The following is a 23,242-nucleotide window of genomic DNA, read 5'->3' on the forward strand; positions in this document are numbered from 1 at the left end:
AGGGCTGAATGTTTACTAAATGATGATCAAATTAATTGGGTCAAGCAGGTTTCCAACAGAGGAAAACCAGGTATAAGAGACAAACCAAGAAATGAATTAGTTAATGGTTCAGATTTTAGTCAGAAAGGAAGAATAAAGGGAAATATAGAGGTCTAACTAGAAGAAAAAGGAAGAGAAGCTGATGGAGAGGCTGAAGGCTACCCAAGATAGGTCTTTTAAATGACACACTCACTTTGAATTTTTTTGTTCAAGTTGTAACATGGCCGTGCGTGACCTGGTGCGCTCCATCTTCCTGTGCAACATGCACCCGTTCCACGCCCACCTGCCGTGGCGCCGCAACCTGTCAGACCTGTCCCAGCACTGTGCCCGCAGCCCGCCTGCAGCGCCTCCTCCGCGGCACCGTCAGCAGCAAGGCCCCGTATCAGCCGCCATTGGAACGGCGGCCCTTCGGCCTGGCCCAGGAGGCCTGCCGCTCCTACAGACACGTGGTGCTCAACAAAGTGCACTTCTTCAACCTGCAGGGGCTCTCTCGCTGCTCAACCATCCCAAGCCTAACCGAGGAACCCTGTACCTGGTGCTCAAGTCCTGGGCCGTGCTGCGCTTCGCACGCCGCTGGCACGTGACGACGGCATCCTGTTGGGCACCAATGGCACGCGCGTGGAGGCTGACTCCTGCCTCCGCGTGGTGCGTGAGGTGTGCGCAGCCAAGTGAGCATTGCTAAGGCCGCTGCGCTCAAGGTGCTGCCCTTTCTGAGCTTCGCGCTGCAGCTGGAGGCCTGGATCCACAACATCACCTACGGCTATGGGCGTGGCATGCAGCTCGAGGCCAAAACTGCGTCCAGGCACTCGCTCAACGTCTCCCAGGTCTGGCCCCACGCGCTGCTCTTCACCAAGGTCCACCGCGTGCAGAAGCTGTGTCCTGGCGCGGAAAAGCTTCTGGGGTACCAGCCTATGTCCTCTGAAGGGAAGCAGGGCGACCTTGGCCTGGATCTGGTGCTGCTGCTGGGGCTGAGCTGCTTCAGCTGGGCACCGCCCACATCTGCCCGCCCCCAGGTCTTAGCAGAGGCCCCCCAGTTTTGGTGGTAGGGAGGACGTTGGGGCACACAGGGTTCAGGCTGCTATTGGAGGGGCCCCAGAGTTTGGGTGTCCTCCCCTGTGGTAGGAACGGACTGAGTCCCCCAAATCCATGTTTCTTTCTCTTTGCTTCTAGATTTCTCCCTTGAGTACTGTTTAGGAGTTGGGTTTCCATCAGGCACAGTCTTCATGGAAAGCAAAACCATGTCCCCCTTTCCTCTGGGCACAGAGAGTAAGTTCAGACAACTTGGCTCCTACTGAAAGGCTTTCTTCCCAAGTTTCTCCTCTCTTGGGATGCAGCATCCAGCAGCTAAGAAGGAGGACCCAACACCATTTGGGAGCAGAGGGGTGCTGTGATGAGCTGGCTCTGAAGTCTGTACATTCCCTCCCCCCACCCCTGCACACACACTGGACTCCATTCCACCCATGCCTGGGCACCACACTCCATCAGAGCCATTGCATTTATATTCACCTATATCTTGCAGCAGGAAATCAGACAAGATGCCTCTCATCTTGTGGTCTCCCCTTAGCCTCTATCTGCCCTATCTTCCAGGAGCCCACATACCCCCATTACCTGCCCAGGTAGGTGAACCTTTGATTTGTCCTGACAGGAAAGATCCTACCTACAAAACTAAACATAATAATTAATCTGTGTGGGGAAGAAAAAAAAAACAACCTAAAGGAGTAACATAAAGTAGAATATTGGTTGGTTCTCATTGCAATCCTAGTAACTGGCTTTATCCCTAAAATATAACTATGTTAGTATAAAACATGAGATTGGTAGCTAGTGTAAGCCTTAAAGATAACCTTGCAGACTCACAGTGGAACAAAATTAATTGTGAAGCACCATTTTTATTACTGGGATGTTTGATGGAAGAGACAAGAAAAGGACTGAGGAAAGAGAAGAGTCTTCAGCCAAGAAAGACACTCAGTTTTTCTGACTTAAGCCATGAATGTCTATGTAGAACAGCGAGTCATTGCAGGCTTTACACAGTATATTCACAGGAATTCTCAAGCATTTATTTTCCAGTTCCTACATTTTATGATTTGGTAGATTCACAGTTAGAAACAAAAGGAAGAGTAGTGTGAACAATAAAAATAAACTCCAGGCTGCTGAGTGGCTCAGTCAGTTAAGCTCCAACTCTTGATTTCAACTCAGGTCATGATCTCAGGGTGGTGAGATGGAGCTCTGTGTAGGGCTCTGTGCTCAGCAGGGAGTCTGCTTCCCTCCTCTCCCTCAGCCCCTCCCCCATGCTCACTCTCTCAAAAATAAATAAAAATAAATCTTAAAAGAAAATAAACTCTATGAGTAATATAAACTTGAAAAACAGTGTCTTATCACTTTTAGGACTGAACATTGGACAGTTGCAGGGAGGCCATGAGCTTCTAGAGATGGCTAGATTTAACTGTATACCAGGAAAGGAAAGAGAAAGGGACCACTCATTCTCCACTGGATGGAAATAAGATCATCGGGTAATGCACTCAGAATAAACACAAAAATATGCTCTTTTTACATATTATTGTGATAACCTCCATAATTTATTATGGGGATCATGGTTATTATGATGGGTTGGGGAAGTATGGACTAGGAGGGAAAACTTCTTTTATACTACTGTGTGAAGTGTGGTTCTGTTGGTGGAGGCATCTGTATGCCTTGTGTGAATTGCTTGGGATATCACGTCAGCTACACAAATGACATACAGGAAAGGAGGCATCACAAAATGATAAGTGGAGGTCAAAAGATATTCTGAGTTCCAATTTTGCCACTAACATGACATATGGCTTTATATAAGTAGCCACATCATGGTTCTTCCATGTAGGAATGTTACACATCATAACAATTTGTAAGAACAGAAGAAACAAATGTCTCTTTCAGAAGCACTCCAAAAAGAAAGACTCCACAAAACAAACAAAAATAGTCTTAATTCTAGAATTATACAATAATGAAAACTCAGCTAGTAGATGATGTTCAGGAGGGAAGATATACATGTGTGAGTATGTGTATGTTTATACACATACATGGAACTCTAAAGCAGAGTATTTTTTTTTTAAAGATTTTATTTATTTTTTGACAGAGAGAGAGACAGCAAGAGAGGGAACACAAGCAGGGGGAGTGGGAGAGGGAGAAGCAGGCTTCCCGCTGGGCAAGGAGCCCGATGTGGGGCTCGATCCCAGGACTCTGGGATCATGACCTGAGCCGAAGGCAGACGCTTAACGACTGAGCCACCCAGGTGCCCCTAAAGCAGAGTATTTGGAATGGATGATGGAAAAGATGAAGGACAGAAAATTTAGTTACCACATTAGAAGATTTTCTCTGTGATTTTATTCATTTTTTTTAATCATTATTTTTTTTATAGACAGAGAGCACACGCCAGGGAGGAGGGGCAGAGGGAGAGAGAGAATTCTACGCACGCTCCATGCTCAGCGAACAGAACCCAATGTGGGACTTGATCTCATGACCCTGAGATCATGACCTGAGCTGAAATCAAGGGTCAGAAGCTTAACCAACTGAGCCACCCAGGCACCCCTGATTTTATTCATTTTAGAACAGATTCAATAGTGTTTTTTTTTTAATTTTCTTTTTCAGTGTTATGATTATATAGTAGTAGCATTAGTATTTTCAAGGAAGTAGAATGAGTAGGTAGTTTAGAACGCAACTATATTCATTTTCAAAAGGCAGAGTACTTCTAGTTTTTACACAGTTGACCTAAAGCCTCATTTTTAATGGTGTGTTCATACTTGTCTTTTCCACATGCATAGGTTAGGCCCTATTGTAAGTCCAATACCAAATTGCAAAGTATATATCATAAAATTTCAAAACATAATAGGCACTGTGATATAGTTTTCACTTTCAAATTGATTCTTTTGGAAAGTAACTAAGGCAGGAACAACCTTGTTGTCTTAAGGTGTAATTCACATGAGTTAAAAAAATGAATAGAGCCCACTGTTTTATTAACTTCCACTAGATAGCTTTAAACATGATGAAAGGCTCTTACACATGAGTTCAAGTCTCAGGCAGTTTTGCACTGAAAGAGTAATTTATTTTTCATTATTCACTTACTAAAACAAATGCATTTGCAACACAGAGGAGTTATGGATAGACTGCTACAGTATCAGTGAGATGGCTATTTCCCAGACATTCCAATCATAAAAAAAAAAAAATCTACATTTCTTTGTTCTGAGCATGATAATGGAAACTTGATGCCAATTTTTCCAGCTGAAATCTGCAAGTAGCAGCTTAGATGAGAAACTAGAAAGTAACTTTTCAAAGGTAGTACTGAACCAGACAGCAAAGAGCCCTATAACCCAAACAGTAGTTTATCTTTAGACACATTTTACATTTATCCTGATATATGCTCTCTGCCAGACTGTGAGTCTAATGACCAGGAACATTGCATATTTGAAAATATACGTGGAAAAGTCTTTTAAACAATTACCATGTCTTTTATGAATGTTAAAGCTCCAGAGCAACAGACCAGGTATATGGAAGCTTCCAGACTGGGCAGGCAGGTCTTACTCAGTGGGATTGATGGAGAAATTTATAATGCTACTGAGGGTTACTTGGAGAAGTGTCTTGCCTCTCCATCTTAACTTTTATCTTTACATTGTATATTCTCCTTTTATTATGGAGGCAACTTCTTATAGATAGGATGCACAAAAGTGAATCTGGTCATATCAGTCCTGTTTTATCTTGCTGTTTGACTCGAGGCCTGTTTCTCAGTGTTCCACATCTCTGAATTTTCATATTAAGAACTCTGCCTCAAATCAGTTGGGAGAATTAGATGATCAGATGCAGATAAATAATCTAGAACAATGTGGCATCGAGTAGGCAGTCATTGAATATTGGCCTCTGCCATCCACAGGCAACTCTCTGCTTTGAAATTTCCAGAAGGTAGCACAGTGTTTCTACCATGGTCTTTCTATAGGAAAGCATGGTTCCTTGCCTTACATATTCAGCTCTGTAGACTTACTCTGTTAGATCCATGTAACAACATGCAAGGATGCAATAAAGCATCCTTTGTGAAAGCATATTGAATACATATAAATAGAAGTTTTATTCCAGCAGGGTTTCAGAACGTAAATGACAAACATACCCTCTTGAGTCAAACAGAGGCTTTGAGAGGAAGAGAAACTGTAAGAGCATTAGAGGAGAAAACCTGAGGTATAGCACCTGACCCCAAATAGAAAAAAAAAAATGGGGTAGTGATAGATAAAACTGTCTTACTTAAAGATGTTTGACATCTAGTCCTCATGTCTTAAGAATTCACAGAAACAGTAGAATGGTGGCTGTCAGGGACCAGGGGTGAGAGAAATGGGGAGATGTTGGGCAAAGGGTACAAACTTCCAGTTACAAGATAAATTAAGTTCTTAGGATCTAAATATACAGCATGGTGACTATAGTTAACAATACTATGTCATACACTTGGAAGTTACTAAGAGAGTACAGCTAAAATGTTCTCAACACACACACAAAAAGTGGTAATTATGTGATGGGATGGAGTTGTTAGCTAACCTTATTTGGTGATCATTCCCTGATATATGTGTATCGAAGTATCAAATCATCACCTTCTACACTTTAAGCTTACACAATGTTATGTATCAGTTATGTCTCAATAAAGCCATTAATAAAAAGAATTCACAGTTGGATTAGTCCTTATAAGATTATCCAAATTAAAAATACTTAGATAATTAATCAATAAGATGTATGAGCACTTTGTGAGAAGCAAAACTTACTAAAACTCTTTATAAATACCTGCCTGTAATATTGTTTTACCAAATACCATGGACACATAAATTCCCAGTTGATTGGGCAAAGAACCTGGACACAATGTGTGTAGATAGGATAAAGAATCAACAATCTTAATACCCTATATATATGGAGTTGAAGAGAACCTGTTGGACTTTCTCATAATATCACCATGTATATCTTAATTTTCATAGTTCCATGTAAGGAGATCTTATTTTACCCCCATTTAATGGATAAAGCCCTTAAGACTCAGAGAATTTCAGTATTTTTTTCTAGTTTTATTGAGAAATAATTGATATATATCAGTGTATATGTTTAAGGTGTATAGCCTGATGGTATACAATTTACATATATTGTGAAATGGTTACCACAATAGATTTAGTTAACATCCATCATCCCCTAGAGATACAGTAAAAAGAAAAGAAAAATTCTCTTTGTTATGAGAAAGAATTCCTAGAATCAACTCTTTTAACAGCTTCCCTATATATCATACAGCTGTATTAACTACAATCATCATGCTGTATGTTACATTCCTATTACTTATTTACCTTATAACTGGAAGTTTGTACCTTTTGACCACTTTCCTCCAAATTTTAGTATTTTTGTCAGTCCAAATAAGTAGAGAAGACTGGAATTGAAATAATCTCTCTATAGTTTACTGTTCTTTGAATTTAGTATATAAACAAAAATCTAATTTTTAAAAATTTAACATTATCACTCAGTGTCCTCTGTGATTGTCCCAGTATCAACTTCATGTTCACAAAGTATCCTATAACCCGTCATGCATGAGAGGAGGAGACTAAAGCCATGCCCTGGGGTCTAACCCTAGCTTGATCATGGCCAGTGTGGTCTGGATATTTATACAATGCATAAGAGAAAAGGTGAGAAAAGATAAATAGCTCCCCCTGTTGAAAGCTTCACTCATAAGCCTTTGCATTCCTTATGCCCACTGCTATATCCCAACACACTACTTGAGTGCCTACACATGATTATTTTTTTCCCTGTATTTAATATCTTCCATTTTCTGTTAAAGGAGTCATCCTTCAATAGTCACTAAAACATCATGTGGAGTTTTCCCTGTTCTTTCTACACTGTTATTAAGAAAAAAAGTCCTGCTTCATTTCACTAGAATTTTATCACGTCTTTATTATAGAACTTTGTACACTGTAATCTGGTTGCTTAGGTATTTCTATGTCTGCTTTCCTTTTCTATTCAAATCGACTTGGGAAATAATTCTGCAACACATAATACTGCTTCTAAGATATAATTTCATTGATATGGGAAAACAATCATGATATATAAAGCATACATAATTCAAATTAGAAGCAGCCCAGAGAAAACACAGCAAAATATTTACAATTACAACCACTGAATAGTGGAATTTGGGGGACATTTTTCTTTTTGCTTATCCCTTTTCCAATTTTTCAACACTAATTATGTTATTTGCATGCTAAAAGTGAGAGATAGTTGAGATGCTTACATTATTTTAGTCACTGATCAAATTCTGTATGAAAAACCACAATCTGCTTTAACTCATCAACTCAAACAATAAGGAATAAAGAGAATCTTTGACACAATGTAAGGAGAGTAAAGAATAGAAACTAATGTCTAGGTAAGAAAAAATTAGACCTTGCAAAAAGGTCAAAGAATAACTGAGATTTTGAATAACTGAGATTATTCAACTAGAGAGAAATTACCATTGACTAATTATATAAAAGATAAACACATATAATTTATGATGACTAACTTGTCTATCTCTATGAGACTAAATTTTAAAAAAAGGAAGGTAGGAAAGAAAGGAAAGGAAGAAAGAAAAGAAAGAAAGAAAAGAAAAAGGAAAGGAAAGGAAAAGAAAGAAAAGAAAGGAAAAGAAGAAAAAAGAGACAAGACTGAAACTCAGCAAAAGGGATTGAAACAAAATATAAGGAAGACTTTTCTGACAGTGAAAACTCTTAAGTACTATACCAGATTACTAATGGAATAAGGAAATATTTATTAAGGCCTTATAAAACCAGTCTGGAATAATTTTCAGTTTGGCGTATGTGCAGACAGGGGGATGCTTAAGTTGGCTTTTAAAGGTCCTCTGCAGTGCTTTGCTTTTATAGTATGATGGATTTTATAAGAATAACACCTATTTCTCATATGACACTAAGTGATTCATTCAAGACTTTCCAGAAGCCAAAAAACCCTATCCCCAGTCCTCTACTGACATGTAGTTTTTATTTCCTAAATCTCTAAGGTGGAAAATAGATTTTTTAAACGTAGGCACTGGGATTTTAACAATCTCTTAAAGCTTTTACATTTTGAATTCCCAACTCAGATCAAATTCATTTTATGCTCTACTAAATGCATATCATCTCTGAAGAGTAATTTTTAACTTTACAATCTAACCTTTCCTCTTCCTGTCTTCCACTTTGACTCCCCTACTGGCAAGACCGGTTTTAGTCCAAGATGCATTTTAGACCCTGGTTTCTTACTCATTTAGACTATGACATAAAATGTACTGTCATTTGTTGAAAAGGAAATTGAGAAGATGAGTAATGAGATGTCAAGAAGATCTCATATTTACTTCACACTATCCATATTGTTATTCTTCCTTATGATTGAATAATATCCAAGACTGAAATATTGATACTATTTCCCCAAGTTTAATTAACATTGCCTTGATTGACTAATGTAGTTTCATTTTTTCTCATAATATGATTTCTTCTCTAAGAAAACATCTTTCAAAAGGCTTAAGAGCCCTTACTCTCCCATTGCTCAATAATAATATCTTTTTATTAACTGCCTTTGTTGTTTTAGGATCCCAGGAATGTAAATACATGGGAAAAAAGCAATTTTAAAAGTGAATAAACACTGGAGTGCCTGGGTGGCTCAGTTGTTAAGCATCTGCCTTCAGGTCAGGTCATGATCCCAGAGTCCTGGGATCGAGCCCCATATCGGGCTCCCTGCTCAGCAGGAGGCCTGCTTCTCCCTCTCCCATTCCCTCTGCTTGTGTTCCCTCTCTCGCTGTCTCTCTCTGTCAAATAAATAAATAAAATCTTTTAAAAAAATTTAAAAAATGGATAAACACTGTAACTTTTTTTTGGAAAAAATTTTTTACATCTCTTAATATACCCAAATTTAGAGTAGATATAGTACTATCTTTAACCCCTTGGTAGATTACATTTTTAAAAAAGAAAAAGTGCTTAGCCACTTTTATTCAAGGTGGAATAGGAATAGAGACAGAAGGACTATTTTCCTAAAAGTTAATTCCAAAATCATTATTTTAATGGAAACCATTCATTCATTCATAGTCTTTATTCTTTTAAGAACAATCTAGCAGGTATTAGATATGCCATTTTATCTTTATCATATCTAATTATTTTCCATATTTACAAACCATATGCAGGAAATCATTTGACCAGACTAGCAATCATTAGAGTCTTGATTATTTCTTGAATTAAAAGGATTAGGCACTGTGCTAAGAAGTTAGGATACACCAGTGAAAAGACAGTCGAGGAGGTACAAAAAAGATACCCAGACAAGGAAATAGGAAACCAGTTGACCCTTGAACTACACAGGTTTGAACTGTGAGGGTCCACTTACATACAGATTTTCAACAGTACCATAAACATATTTTCTCTTCCTTGTGATTTTTTTCTTTTTTTTTTAAATAGACATATAGTTGACACACAATGTTACATTAGCTTCAGGTGTACAACAGTGATTCAAAAAGACCATACATTATGCTATGCTCACCACAAGTGTAGTTACCATCTGTTACAATATCATTGACTATTCCCTATGCTGTACATTTCATCCACATGACTTATTCATTCCATAACTGGAAGTCTCCATCACCCACTCCCCTTCACCGATTTTGCCCATCTCCCCACCATCCTTCTTTCTGGCAACCATCAAATTGTTCTCTGTATTAAATGGGTCTGTTTCTGCTTTTGCTTTTTTGTTTCACTTTTTAGATTACATATATAAGTGAAATTATATGGTATTTGTCTTTCTCTGACTTATTTCACTTAGCTTAACACCCTTTAATCTTTCTTACAATTTTTTTAAAGATTTTATTTATTTGAGAGAGAGTGCACATGAGTAGGGGGAGTGGAGGGGAAGGAGATGGAGAAGCAGACTCCCTGCTGAGCAGGGAGCCCGACAGGGGCTCAATCCCAGGACCCCGAGATCATGACCTGAGCCAAAGGCAGATGCTTAACCAACTGAGCCACCCAGGTGCCCCTCATGATTTTCTTAATAACATTTTCTTTTCTCTACTTACTTTATTATAAGAATACAGTATATACTACATATAAAAAATGTGTGTTAATCAACTAAGTTTATGTCCTCAGTAAGGTTTCTGGTCAATATAGTTGGGTATTACTAGTTACGTTTTTGAGGAGTCAAAGTTACATGCAAATTTTCCACTACATGGGGATCAGCATTCCCAACCACGCCTGTTGTTCAAGGACCAACTATATAATGTAATATGATAAGGTCAGGGCACAGTATGGCTCTATGAAGCATCCAAGAGCCTATATTTAGGAAATATTTTTGCAGAAAACAAAAGTATACTGAGGCCTGAAAAGTGAGTAAGAGCCAACAATGCAAAAAAGGCAAAGGGAAGTGGAAAGCAGGAGAGTGAAGCTCCGCAGACAGAGCAGGAGTGGAAGGAAGACTGCAGGTGGCTGTGTGTGAATTCCCAAAACCACCCCAGACCAGCACCATGGGTAGCACCTGGGAAGAACAAGTAAAGTATGCAAATTCTGCAGCCCCATCCCAGATCAAATGAATCAGAAACTTTCTGTTTAGAGTGCACCAATCTGTGTTTTAACAACCAATCACTCCATGTCATTCTAATGCTGGCTAAAGTGTGAAAAACACTGTGTAAGAGGAAGTGAAATTCAATTGGCAAGATTATACAGAATACTCAAAAGCGGATTAAGATTAGCCTTGCAAAATGAGCGATAAGAACCAAAAAAATTAAGACCTTATCATACCAGGACAATGATGACCCACAGCCATTCATTCCCATCACTTCCTTGGAGGAGCTGTCCCTGACTACCCTATCTAAAGCAGCCCATTAGCCACTTTTTCCCACAAATCAAGTTTTACTTGTGTCACAGAACTCATCACTACCTTATACTTTCTTCTTGCTTTGCTTTTGTTTGTTTGGGCCTGTCTCCTTTCACTGAGATGTAAGATCCCTGGGGACAGAGCCCTTGTCTGTCTTCTTTTATACTGCATTCCAATGTTTAGAATATTGTTTGGTATATAGTAGATACTCAATAAATGTCTGTTGAATGAATGGATCAATGTATAAGTCAGTAGGGTTGTAGAGGTGAGAAAGAAAGACCCAGGTCCTGATCTCATGGAGCTTATTTGCTGGTTTACATGACTAAATTTGCATTTAGATAGCATTTAGATTGCTTTGGGATAACTGGGGCAAAAACGAGATAAGAAAACTAATTCCAGTGCTGTTGCTACCATCAGTGTCCGAGGTGGTGGTGACCTCTACTACAGAAATGCCAGTGGGGGTGGAAAGAAATAGATAAAGTTATAACACATTTAGGAAGTGGAATCAGGAGTCTTCTGTGATTGATAAAATGTAAAAAGAAGGAGTCAAGGGATGAAGGGGTGAATTCCGACTTAAGCTACTGAAAGACAGAGACACTTTGTAGAGAAAGGGAACAGAGAGAAGAAAAGGCAAGCAGGGTTGCAAATATTGTATGTGGCATAGAGATGCTAAAAACTATTTTTTTATTTGAAATTCACATTTAACTAGATGTCCTGTATTTTTATTTGATAATAAAATACAGCACAAAATCAAATAAAAGCTTGGTGAAATGACATGTACTAATCAACCCAAATTCCTTGTTAGACAAATCTAAATGATAAACCGAACACTGAATTCAAGTTACTCAATGATTTCATTCACTAACAAAAAAGACATTGGGTTGCCTTAAGTTCCCAAGAAGTGTGCACTTGTGTATCTTTTACATAGGAAACTAGGGATACCTAGGGAATTATTTTTGTTACTTAATATTTTAAAATAATTACTTCTATGTACATGGAAGGTAGATGAAGAGGGGATTGAAAGATTTTGCCAAGCACCCTATAGTCTAAGTTTAGATATTGTTAAACAAGATTCCACCACTTGAATATCCTCCCTCAAGAAATGGTTTTGTTACTGTGAGGTTCTTAGGAGGAAGACCATCGAGGCAGAGGAAACAGATTGATGTTCTTGTGGTTATGGTTATATAAACCTTTATATTCATTTAATAGTATACAATGTTCAAAACATTTTCCCATTAATTTGACTTTATTTAAGGCTTCCAGTAACTCGGCGGGGGGGTCATAGGGATTTATCTCCATTTGAATAGATGAGGGACATGAAATTCTTTGAGATTTGATTGTTTTTCTTGAGATCACATCTCTAGAAAGTGGAAGAGATAACACTCACCCAGCACTTCCGGCACTAAGTTCAGAATTTGGGGTGCCTAGGTGGTTCAGTCTGTTAAGCATCGGACTCTTGATTTCGGGAAAGGTCATGATCTCACGGTGGTGGGATTGAGCCCCGCTTCAGGCTCTGTGTTGGGCGTGAAGCCTGTTTAAGATTCTCTCTCTCTCTCTCCTCCTCTGCTTCTTACCACCCCCCCTCTAAAAACAAACTTAAAAAAAATAAGTTCAGAATTCAATTTCAAGGCAAGGTTAAAGGAGGGGAAGTAACATAAATGTAACAATGTATGTACCCACAGAGATGTGCTTTCCCAGTGCAATCAGATGGCTATCTGAATGAGTACATGCATCCAAAGACTTGTGCAGCAAGGTGGCTATGGTGAAAAGCTTTCACAGAATCGCCTCTCAGACACCGCAGAGGTGATACTCAGGGTACAAGAACTTTTTCTTTACCAGTAGCCAAGTGATGGTGGGACACCATTAACCTACCAGACTAACCAGTAGTAGTTGCTAACCTGAACATCTGAAGCAAAGAGTTAAAGCCAGTAGAAGCTGCCATTGCTCCAAGCTGACGAGGACAGGACAGTGGCCGGAAATGATCATTAAAGGAGTCAGCACGAGCTGGAGAAGCTGAGGAACACTGTTGGAAGACCCCTTGTAGGCAGAAGGTACAACGAGAGAGATGGAGTTGCAGGCAAAGGAAACCTAATTGTCAACCATCACTGCCTTATTGGCCATTCCAGTGAGAGTGGCAGTTTTAAGGAGGAAAAAAATCATCCTCTCTTTTTTGTCAGAGTGAAAGTGGACGTCAGTCTATTGCTATGTCCCTCATTAAGGAGTGAGAGTGAAAATTACCCACTCTGCGGTGAGGTCGTTTTGAGGACCCGTATTTCCAGCAGAGAGATCATGAAAGTTCACAACCCAGGTGTACAGGAAACAGGGACAGAGCCTGACAGCATGTAGGCCCTCAAAATACACTTCTGCAGGCTCTGAGACCTTAGACTCTATTTCCTCCAGTAATAAATGGAGGGGGTAGGTTGGACGAGGTTGTTTTTAAATATTTTGAAAAGCCTGAAAGATTCTGTAGGTGCCCCAACAGTCAATTTCCAGGCACAAGTTGAGGCGAGTGCATACAGGTCCAAGCCTGCCTCTTCTTCTTAAATTAGATCAGCTCTTCTATATCCACATAGGGATTTGGCATATGAGTTTGTTTGAAGTTTATTTCCTGTGGCTTTATAAAATTGAAAAATATCTAGACTACGTCATCTCAAACTTTTCTTCTAACTTGAGAATCTGCATTCCCCGGCAGATAGGTTATTCTGGTCTGTTTCCAAAAGTCTCCAAGTTCAGAATGCCAGCACATTCTACTGCGATTCATCCTTTCCCCTCTTCACTGCTTTGCCTCGCCTCCCACTCTTTCTTTCTTCCCACTCCCACCCCCAGGTTTTCCCAGTGACTGTAAATTCTATCATTATTTCTTGATTTCGCATTCGCCTGGCATTTGCCTGCCATTCCCAAATCGACCTCAGGTTTGTAGGGAAGGCTCCAGCTGGAAAAATAAGCTTCCTTTCAGGCCCATCCTGTTTCTAACCTGCTGCTGTTGTAAGAAATTCCCTTCAGGGATTTCTTTACTTCCTGTTGCTTTGCCTTTTCTGCTATAAACCTCACAAATATTAATCTCTCCTGGTCCCCATTTTCCCTTACTGCCTAACTTTTTTTTTTTTTTAGTCTAAAATGCCTGCCAGTACTTTTCACACTTCATCATGTCTCCAGGAATATTGGCCCTAGATTAGAGCCAGAGGCTTCAACTTGACAAACTGTGTTGCAAGGGAGTTTTCCCTCCACTCTGTCGGCAGCTGTCATCTTCTCTCGAGCCCCCAAACTGCAAATCAGCCAGCATCGGCAGGGGATCCTGGGATTTTGTAATTCCTACTCATTAAACAAAGAAGAAGAAGGTTGTAGCTTCTCCCCTCCCCTGATTTCTAGGAAAATAATTAGCCCATAAATCTATATTCTCTACTGTTTTCTCTTGATGAGATTCCGATTTGTAGAATCGGAAATCACACGAGAGGAGCTGAAAAGTCTATTTCTTGGAGAAAAATTATTTACAAGTAACATTTTGACTATAAGAATTGTATATTATCTTTTAACGGAAAACATACCTACACCAATATTATTGAGTTTTTAAATTTTCCTTTGGGTGATTGTAGTAACAGTGATGACTCCAGGGCTGAGAGAAGTGTGGGCTCTCTTTATTTAGAGGAAAAGCAATCTAAATTGATGTGGCAAATTGTCAAGCCAAAAAATAAGTTAAAAGCACAATTTTCTATATTCTAGACACTATGTTCTATTAGCATACAGTTTAAAACCATGCTGAGACCATTGATATTTAGGGATTGCACTTTGTTTTACAAACTCATGTGGAATAAACGTTTGAAATTGCTGAAATTCAAATATGATCGGCATTCCCTTTCATTTTTGAGCAAAAAGAGAAATGTTGTTTAGTTCAAAGTCTGTAACAGCCAGCCCTAAGTGGTTATTCTAAGTGTTCTGTTTTTCTAGAACTTTTGCCATAATCAGTCATTCCTAAAATAAGTTTGCCATAAGTTTTTAAAATGAGACTTTTACATATTCTCATCTCACTGGAGTGGTGGGGGGTGGGAGGGATGGGGTGGCTGAGTGATAGACATTGGGGAGGGTATGTGCTATGGTGAGCGCTGGTGAATTGTGTAAGACTGATGAATCACAGACCTGTACCTTGGAAACAAATAATACATTATATGTTAAAAAAGAAGAAGAAAAAGAAGAAGAAGAAAAAGAAGAAGAAGAAGAAGAAGAAGAAGAAGAAGAAGAAGAAGAAGAAGATAGCAGGAAGGGAAGAATGAAGGGGGGGAAATCGGAGTGGGAGACGAACCATGAGAGACTATGGACTCTGAGAAACAAACTGAGGGTTCTAGAAGGGAGGGGGGTGGGGGGATGGGCTAGCCTAGTGATGGGTATTAAAGAGGGTACGTACTGCATGGAGCACTGGGTGTTATACGCAAACAATGAATCATGGAATACTACATCAAACACTAATGATGTATTGTGATTAACACAACATAATAAAATAAATTTAAAAAATAAAAAATATCTATTGAGTTACTACTATGAGCTAAGAAATGTACTAGGTACTTGGGATGCAAGAGAGAATAATATTGACATCATCATACAATCGTGAATTATTAAGATATTAAATGAGTAATTACAAAAAAATTCCTCTAAGTTAAATTGTCTGAATTTTAAAATTTCTCTATCTACTGTTTGGGTAAGAAAAGAATAAAATGAAGTTGTGTTTATTAGCTTTTATCCATGAGTATGGAAAGGAAATTACTTCTATAGTTTGAATGATGGTCTACACCATATCTAAAACTGAAGATATATCTAGGTCTTCAAATCCTAAAAATTATATATAAAATCTAGACTTGTAAGTCATATATAAAGCATGAACAGTTAAATACTTTCTTAATATTATTTTTGCTTTTATCTGGATATAATTTAGGATGAGACAAGTCTTCTATAAAACAAAACATCAGTCAAAAATTGCACACTGCTCCCCACTTCAACTGATGCATGGAGAAAATGTGTGTAACCTTCAGTGAAACACAATGAAAAGTCAATGGAAAATTAAATGAAAATTTGAACACAGAAATGGAAAGAAAGATAGGTAAAATTCTAACAGACGAAAGAAAATGCACTCAGTGTGCTTTGTATACTAAAGATAAACTGTACCTGTGTAACTAAGACTCTAAAATTAGGATTTGTTTCCTTGGCTCTGTTATATAAACTGAGTGATGGTAAATCTATTAGCATCTGTTGGCTTCATTTTGGAGATAATAATGATATCCACCTCATAATGTTATAAAGATTAAATATGAATGTATAAATGAGAGAAGTGTTTAAACTATAAACTGTCATAGTTATTTTTGGTACTTTTACCCTCATCACATAATCAGATTGCCACCAGAATTCCGTGACCCAAAAATTATCCAGCTAGCAAATGGACAAGAATGCTTATGTTACTATCCTTCATCTCTCATAGCTCACATCAGGGTAAGTGATTATCATCTGTATCGACCACTACTTTCTGAGGGCAGGTGACAAATCTTTCTGGCACATGGTAGGATTCTCATAATCAAGTTCATGCTTGCAAAAACTGTAAGCCGTTAACAAATGTATGAGTGAAGGATGCATCTCTATGTCCACTCACCACTTTGAGGGACTTTGATTAGACAGCCAATTGATTCTCAAGGTTAGATCCTTTTTAGGGACAGAGAGAGTTGTTTTATAAAACTATCCAAAGTGCTCTAAATAAAAAGCATCTTAATTGAAATAAAGGCTGAAATGCTATCAATTTAACCCACTGTGTCTAAGCTTGTCCAGGATCATACCTGGTTGTGAGAGCTCAGTTAAAAAAAAAAAAAAAAGTATAACATCTGGTTTCATGAGTCTGAAAACAGGAGAGATTTATGAAGACAGCTATATATGTTATTTTTACAATATCATATTTGGGAAGACTGGATGTCTAACCCAATACTTCTTACTTTCCTGGGTTCCTCAGAGCTGTGATAAGCATTGGATGCTTACCAAGCTTTGTCACTATTCTGCGACTTCTGAAGCTCCTTTGATCTGTGTCACTAATAATAGCTAATATTTTATATATCTAGAACACTGGCATGAACGTGAGATTTTCAGATTTATAAAGTGAAAAGTTCAACAGGTTGAGCCCTGAACTATCAGAGAGTCTGCTTGGGCTTGATATCAAGAACGTCTTCCAGGAAGGCAATGAAGCTTTGTATGGGCAGTGTAATCTTGTGACACAAATTGAGATTTGTTGACATACACTTTATAGTATCCTTTCTTCTTATTTTTTTAAAAAGATTTATTTATTTATTTTAGAGATAAAGAGAGACTTGGGGGAGGAGCAGAGGGAGAGGGAGAGAAAATCCTCAAGCAGACTCCCCCCACCCTGCCGCCCGAGCTCAGAGCCCCACACATGGCTCGATCCCAGGACCCTGAGATCATGACCTGAGCTGAAGTTAAGAGCTGGCCATTCAACCAACTGGGCCACCCAGAAGCCCCTATAGTATTTTTTCTTTTTGTCACAATTCTCAGGTTAACTGCATACCAGCTGTGGGGGAAGCAGAATAAAATGTAAGTATTTTTCTTAAAAAGATTCCCTCTTATATAATGGAGGTTAGGTCTGTGGAATATAATGCTAATGTTAAGACAGAAATAATTATTGAGCAACAAATGCCAAAACATGTACATGCAGTGCAATGTATATGCATATACTTGTGGATAGGTGACAAGAATAGTTTAAATGATGCAGCAATAAAGAGTGAACTATGAAAATATTAATAAAGACAATTAAGGGGCGCCTGGGTGACTCAGTCAGTTAAGCTACTGCCTTCAGCTCAGGTCATGGTCCTTGAGTCCTGGGATCGAGCCCCGCATCGGGCTCCCTGCTCCATGGGAAGCCTGCTTCTCCCTCTCCCACTCCCCCTGCTTGTGTTCCTGCTCTCGCTAACTCTCTCTCTGTCAAATAAATAAAGAAAATCTTAAAAAATAAAATAAAATAAAATAAAATAAAATAAAACCTAAGTTTGATCTAACAAGATCACTTTAGCCACTGGTGGATAGAAGAGGGAGACTCATTAAGAGGCCAAGAGATTGAGACTAACTAGTAATCTGGGACAGAGATATCAATTATATGAACAAGGGTAGTATGACACAGAGGAAGTGAGTAAGTGAAAAACATATTTTGGAGAAAGAATTGCCAGGCCAGCTGCTGAGGGGAGGGAAGTTGGAGAAAAGAGAAATCAAGATTCATTTCCTGGTTTGGGTTGAGCACCTGGGTGGATGGTTGTGGAATTTGCTTGATATGAGGAGTAAGTGAAGGGAAAGAGGGGCAATAAAATGTCCTGCCTGAGATACATTAACCAAAAAACTGTCTGTCTCAAAATAAATGTTAAGAAAAGGTAGGAGAAAAATAAATCTTAAAAGAGATATTTATGAGGAAAGAACAGGGATTCACTCATATCTTTTTTGGAAAAATGAAGTAATTCTCCATATAACATTCATTTGAAACAGATTTCTATTTAGATGCTGATATTCATCTAGAATCTACATGGTTGGGGGAATTCTCTATCTCAAATTTAGCTTTCATAAAAACAAAATGAGCTATTTCTAAGCCATCTTCTACTACCGCATCTTCTACTCTGACAACCAGGCAATTTAAAATGATATAATGTATTTGCAGAATCAAGTAAAATACTTTACTTTGTTGAGAATGGCAATAGGCATATTTTTAGAGCTTAGTAGCATATTTGGTATGCAAATAATTTCTCATCGATGGCAATCTAAGTATATATTGCAGAGTTAAGAATAGGAAGATTTCCTAAAATACAAACTCCTCTTGGCATAAAGTTTCTTTATTTGATATGTTGAGCAAAGTTTTATGAAGAACCATTCATAAATATTTTAAAATGACTTCTGCATATTTGCACTGAGTATTTTTCATATATTTCCACATTCAGTGATTCAACTTTAATAACACACTTGATGTTAAATAGTTGCATGAAAATGATGTATTTTAAAATGCTTGATTTTGTCAAGTGTATTTTCCCTTTATTAAAGTATTTTCCTTTTTGATTATATCTTCATGGAAAAATGCAAAAGAAATGTCCTTCTATCATTTAGATAATTTTGTACTTTCAAATCTGAAATCACTGGATTGTGTCCAGCTCTTCTTTCATTCTGAAAATACATATGGCTAATTCTCACTTAACTCAGAAGGACACATAGTTTCACCTGCATAACAATGGTCCCTAAAAGTTACAAAATCAGGAGTGAAAGGATAATTTGATTCTTCCACTGATGTTGCTATACCTCATTAAGTGTAATAGAAAGCCCATGCCCAGTGGTTCTTCAGCTGGACCCCAGTGAAGGAAATAAAAAGTAGCTATTTTGTATAGGAAAATCCACCTGGCTGAATGATTACAAAATGGTGTCATAGGTGAACACACATGACTCACACTGCATATCTTGAAGTTCCAATCCATAAGTTCAGGAAACAAATTATTGACCTCCTGTTGTCAATATTGTATTGGAAAATTACATAGAAAGCTATTTAATGAATTTAAACATTAGAGTTCTTTTCTTTTTTTAAAGATTTTATTTATTTGAGAGAGTGAGAGAGAGCAAGAAAGAGAGACAGCAGGAGCACAGGGAGGGGCAGAGGGAGAGGGAGAACCAGACTCCCTGCTAAGCAGGGAGCCCGATGTGGGGCTCAATCCCAGGACCCTGGGATCATGACCTGAGCTGAAGGCAGACACTTAAATAATTGAGCCACCCAGGTGCCCCTTTTAGAGTTATTTTCAATGCTATTTTACTTTGAGTCCATTTTGGGAAGGTGAATAATAATGTGAATAAAATAGCACTCTGTACATTTGAGAATATTCCCTTACTTTAGGAGCAATAAATAGTTTTTCAAGATCCAGAAAAGAATAAATTTTATTGTAATCTCTGCAAAGTTGGCTAATTTGTTTTCTCTCATAGAGATTTCAAATTTAACTGTCAACATTCATTTTCTTCCTGACACACAATTAACATACTGTATGTATATGTATATGTATCACTATATAGATGTTGATATGTATTTAATAATAAATAAAAATTTCAGGCACACTGCAAGTTAGAAAGTAAGAAAAGGTTCAAGAAACAATCAATGTTACTATTTTAACTTAGAGCCCTTCTGGTCTTTTCCTCAACACAAGAGGTGTACCCTGCTTTTGTTTAATGCAGCTCTTACCAAATTCACAATTTTACAGACCACAACAACCACAGAATGAGTCATTAGAATTTATTACATGTTCACTAAATTTTGAGTATAATTGCAAATAATCATTAGCAATCAAATAAAAAATTAATTGCTATTTTGGCTTTAGGAATATTTTCTCATTATCAAGTTAAATCACATTAAACACTTAAAAATTAAAATAAACAAAGTAAGACTGGAAAATTTAGGTAATCTTAGCATACAAAAGTAATCATTATTAATCTTGTATTACATTAGTCTTTAATCAAAATTAGATCAAACTATAAATTCTGTTTGTAACATATTTGAACTTGAAACAATTACTGTAAATAGATGTGTATGTCATTAAACATTAATCTACAATAAATTTATTGGTTATATTCTATCATATTTTATGGAAGGATAAACCTTAAAATATAAATAAATTACATAATTTAAATAATACTCTAATGTTAGATATGTAAATTGTTTCTATTTTTCAATTTTACATTTTGCTGCAATGAATAACCTTGTCTATCTCTTGCCCATATTTGTGACTATTTCTCATGATTAATCTTAAAAGGTGGCCATGGGTTGTCATATACTTAGGACTTTTGAAACATATTGTCAAATTACTCTCTGGAAATTTTGTACCAATTTACAGTCCTGTCAGCAATATATAAGTGTCTATTTTTATGGTATTGCATTTAATAAATTACAAACACTCAGGCAAACTAGAAAATAGACTAAAATTCAGTCAAAATGCATCAGGATCTTTTCTGTCAAATCGGCATATATTTGTAGCTTCATAAAAATGCAGCTCATCATTTTCTCTTGTGTTTATGAAATTAAACTGTGACCCTTGAAAAATGAACACATATAAAAATAATATATTTTCCACAGTTTGGCTATTGCAGACATTGCTGCTGTGGAAAGAGCCGAGATGCCCTTCAACAGATGAATGGATAAAGAAGATGTGGTCCATATATACAATGGAATATTACTCAGCAATCAGAAAGGATGAATACCCAACTTTTACATCAACATGGATGGGACTGGAGGAGATTATGCTAAGTGAAATAAGTCAAGCAGAGAAAGTCAATTATCATATGGTTTCACTTATTTGTGGAACATAAGGAATAACATGGAGGACATTAGGAGAAGGAAGGAAAAAATGGGGGGGGGAATTGGAGGGAGAGATGAACCATGAGAGACTATGGACTCTGAGAAACAAACAGTGTTTTGGGGGGGGGGATGGGTTAGCCCGGGGATGGGTATTAAGGAGGGCACATACTGCATGGAGCACTGGGTGTTACACGAAAACAATGGATCATGGATCAACACATCAAAAACCAATGATGTATTGTATGGTGACTAACATAACATAATAAAATTTTAAAAAATAATAATAATAATATTTTTTATGTATTTCGTTGAATTTAACAGCCTATAGGGTATAGTTTTGTGTTCAATACCATGTTCTCAGTTTTGTATTGCAGCAGAAGATATCAGATATTGTCCTTAGCTTGGGGAAATCAATTTCTATTCTCTAGAGAATAATACTTTATAATACTGTACATTTGTGGTCATTCTTGCTTTTGTTAGATATTCTGATTCTGTTTCTTAAAGATCCACAGTAGGTAAGCTTGCCAAGTTTGGCAATATACTGGCTTTCAGCCTGGAGTATAATGTAACATCAATATAAAATCAACTACCTCTGATTTAATAATTTCAAGATAATTTCAGTCTTCATGTCCATTTACTGAGAAAGCTTAGAATTTAGCAATTAGAGAACCAAAGTTTTCCTTCCTTCATAGATTTGGTGGCTAGGATAATTTACATTTAACAAAACACTGAAGTTGGAAATAATTATCCGGTTCATCTGCTCCAGTGTCTAAACTAATGAAGGCATCTTTCCAACAGACAGTCATTGCTTTTTGCATTATAATTTTCAAAGTATAAGTATTTTACCTCCTTGGTTAAGTTTATTCCTACATATTTTATTATTTTTGATGCAACTGTAAATTTTTTTTTTTTTTAGTTTTTCTTTCTGCCGCTTTATTATTAGCATATAGAAATGCAACAGATTTCTGAACATTGATTGTGTCCTGCAACCTTACTGAATTCATTCATCAGTTCTAGTAGTTTTTTTGGAGTCTTTAGGGTTTTCTATAGATAGCATCATGTCATCTGCAAATAGTGACAGTTTTGCTTCTTCCTTACCAATTTCGATGTCTTTTATTTCTTTTTCTTGTCTGATTGCTGAGGCTAGGACTTCCAGTACCGTGTTGAATAAAAGTAGTAAGAGTGGACATTCTTGTCTCGTTCCTGACCTTAAGGGAAAAGCTCTCAGATTTTTCCCACTAAGTATGATGTTAGCTGTGGGTTTTTCATACATGGCCTTTTTTATGTTGAGGTAGGTTCTCTCTAAACCCACTTTGTTGAGGGTTTTTACCATGAATAGATGTTATACTTCATCAAATGCTTTTTCTCTGAACTTGCTTCCTTTTAACATCCATCAGATCATATTATTTTCTCTTCCACATGACAGAATTTCAGATATCTGAAAGTACTTATATTATATCCTCTTCAGTCTTTTTTTTTCAGACATAGTATCTTCATTTCTTTCTATACCTTCTCACATGACATGTTTCTTCAGTTCTTTTACTAGATCACTTTGTAGTGGAAACATTATATTAGCTCACTAAGGCTTCATTAATCAAGGAATAGGGATGAGATCATAGGAGATCTGGACCCACTGTGCTTTATGTTGAATCAAGACTCTCCGTACCATTGGCTTTAAGCCTGAACGTGGCAATTCAAACTAGAATGTATCCAGTGGAGAGGTATCTGCAATAATTCTGAGTAAATAATCTGGATTCTCTTCATTGCCAATTAATCACTATGGTCCTTTTAGCCAAGATGGGTCTCTATCTTTCACACACAGATATAGTGAACACAGTATTTGGAGTATATGTCAATATAATTGAGAAATATTTGTCTCACATAAAAACAAGTGTTGCTCTACAAAGAAGGCAGATGACTGGACCCAGTTAGTAGTATTTCAGCAATCAATTCTTTTTATTAAGTCTTAGCATTTTACCAGCACTAAGGTGGGGAGGTAGATAATTAAGACAT

The 23,242-nt window shown here is 37.5% G+C and overlaps 1 pseudogene; it reads left to right on the forward strand.

The window, feature by feature from the left end:
* The first annotated feature begins 259 nt into the window (after window positions 1-259).
* On the forward strand, window positions 260-1,085 carry LOC110571016 (annotated as a pseudogene).
* The last annotated feature ends 22,157 nt before the right edge of the window (window positions 1,086-23,242 follow it).

This window comes from Neomonachus schauinslandi, chromosome 11 (assembly GCF_002201575.2).
Source record: "Neomonachus schauinslandi chromosome 11, ASM220157v2, whole genome shotgun sequence".
Taxonomy (NCBI): domain Eukaryota; kingdom Metazoa; phylum Chordata; class Mammalia; order Carnivora; family Phocidae; genus Neomonachus; species Neomonachus schauinslandi.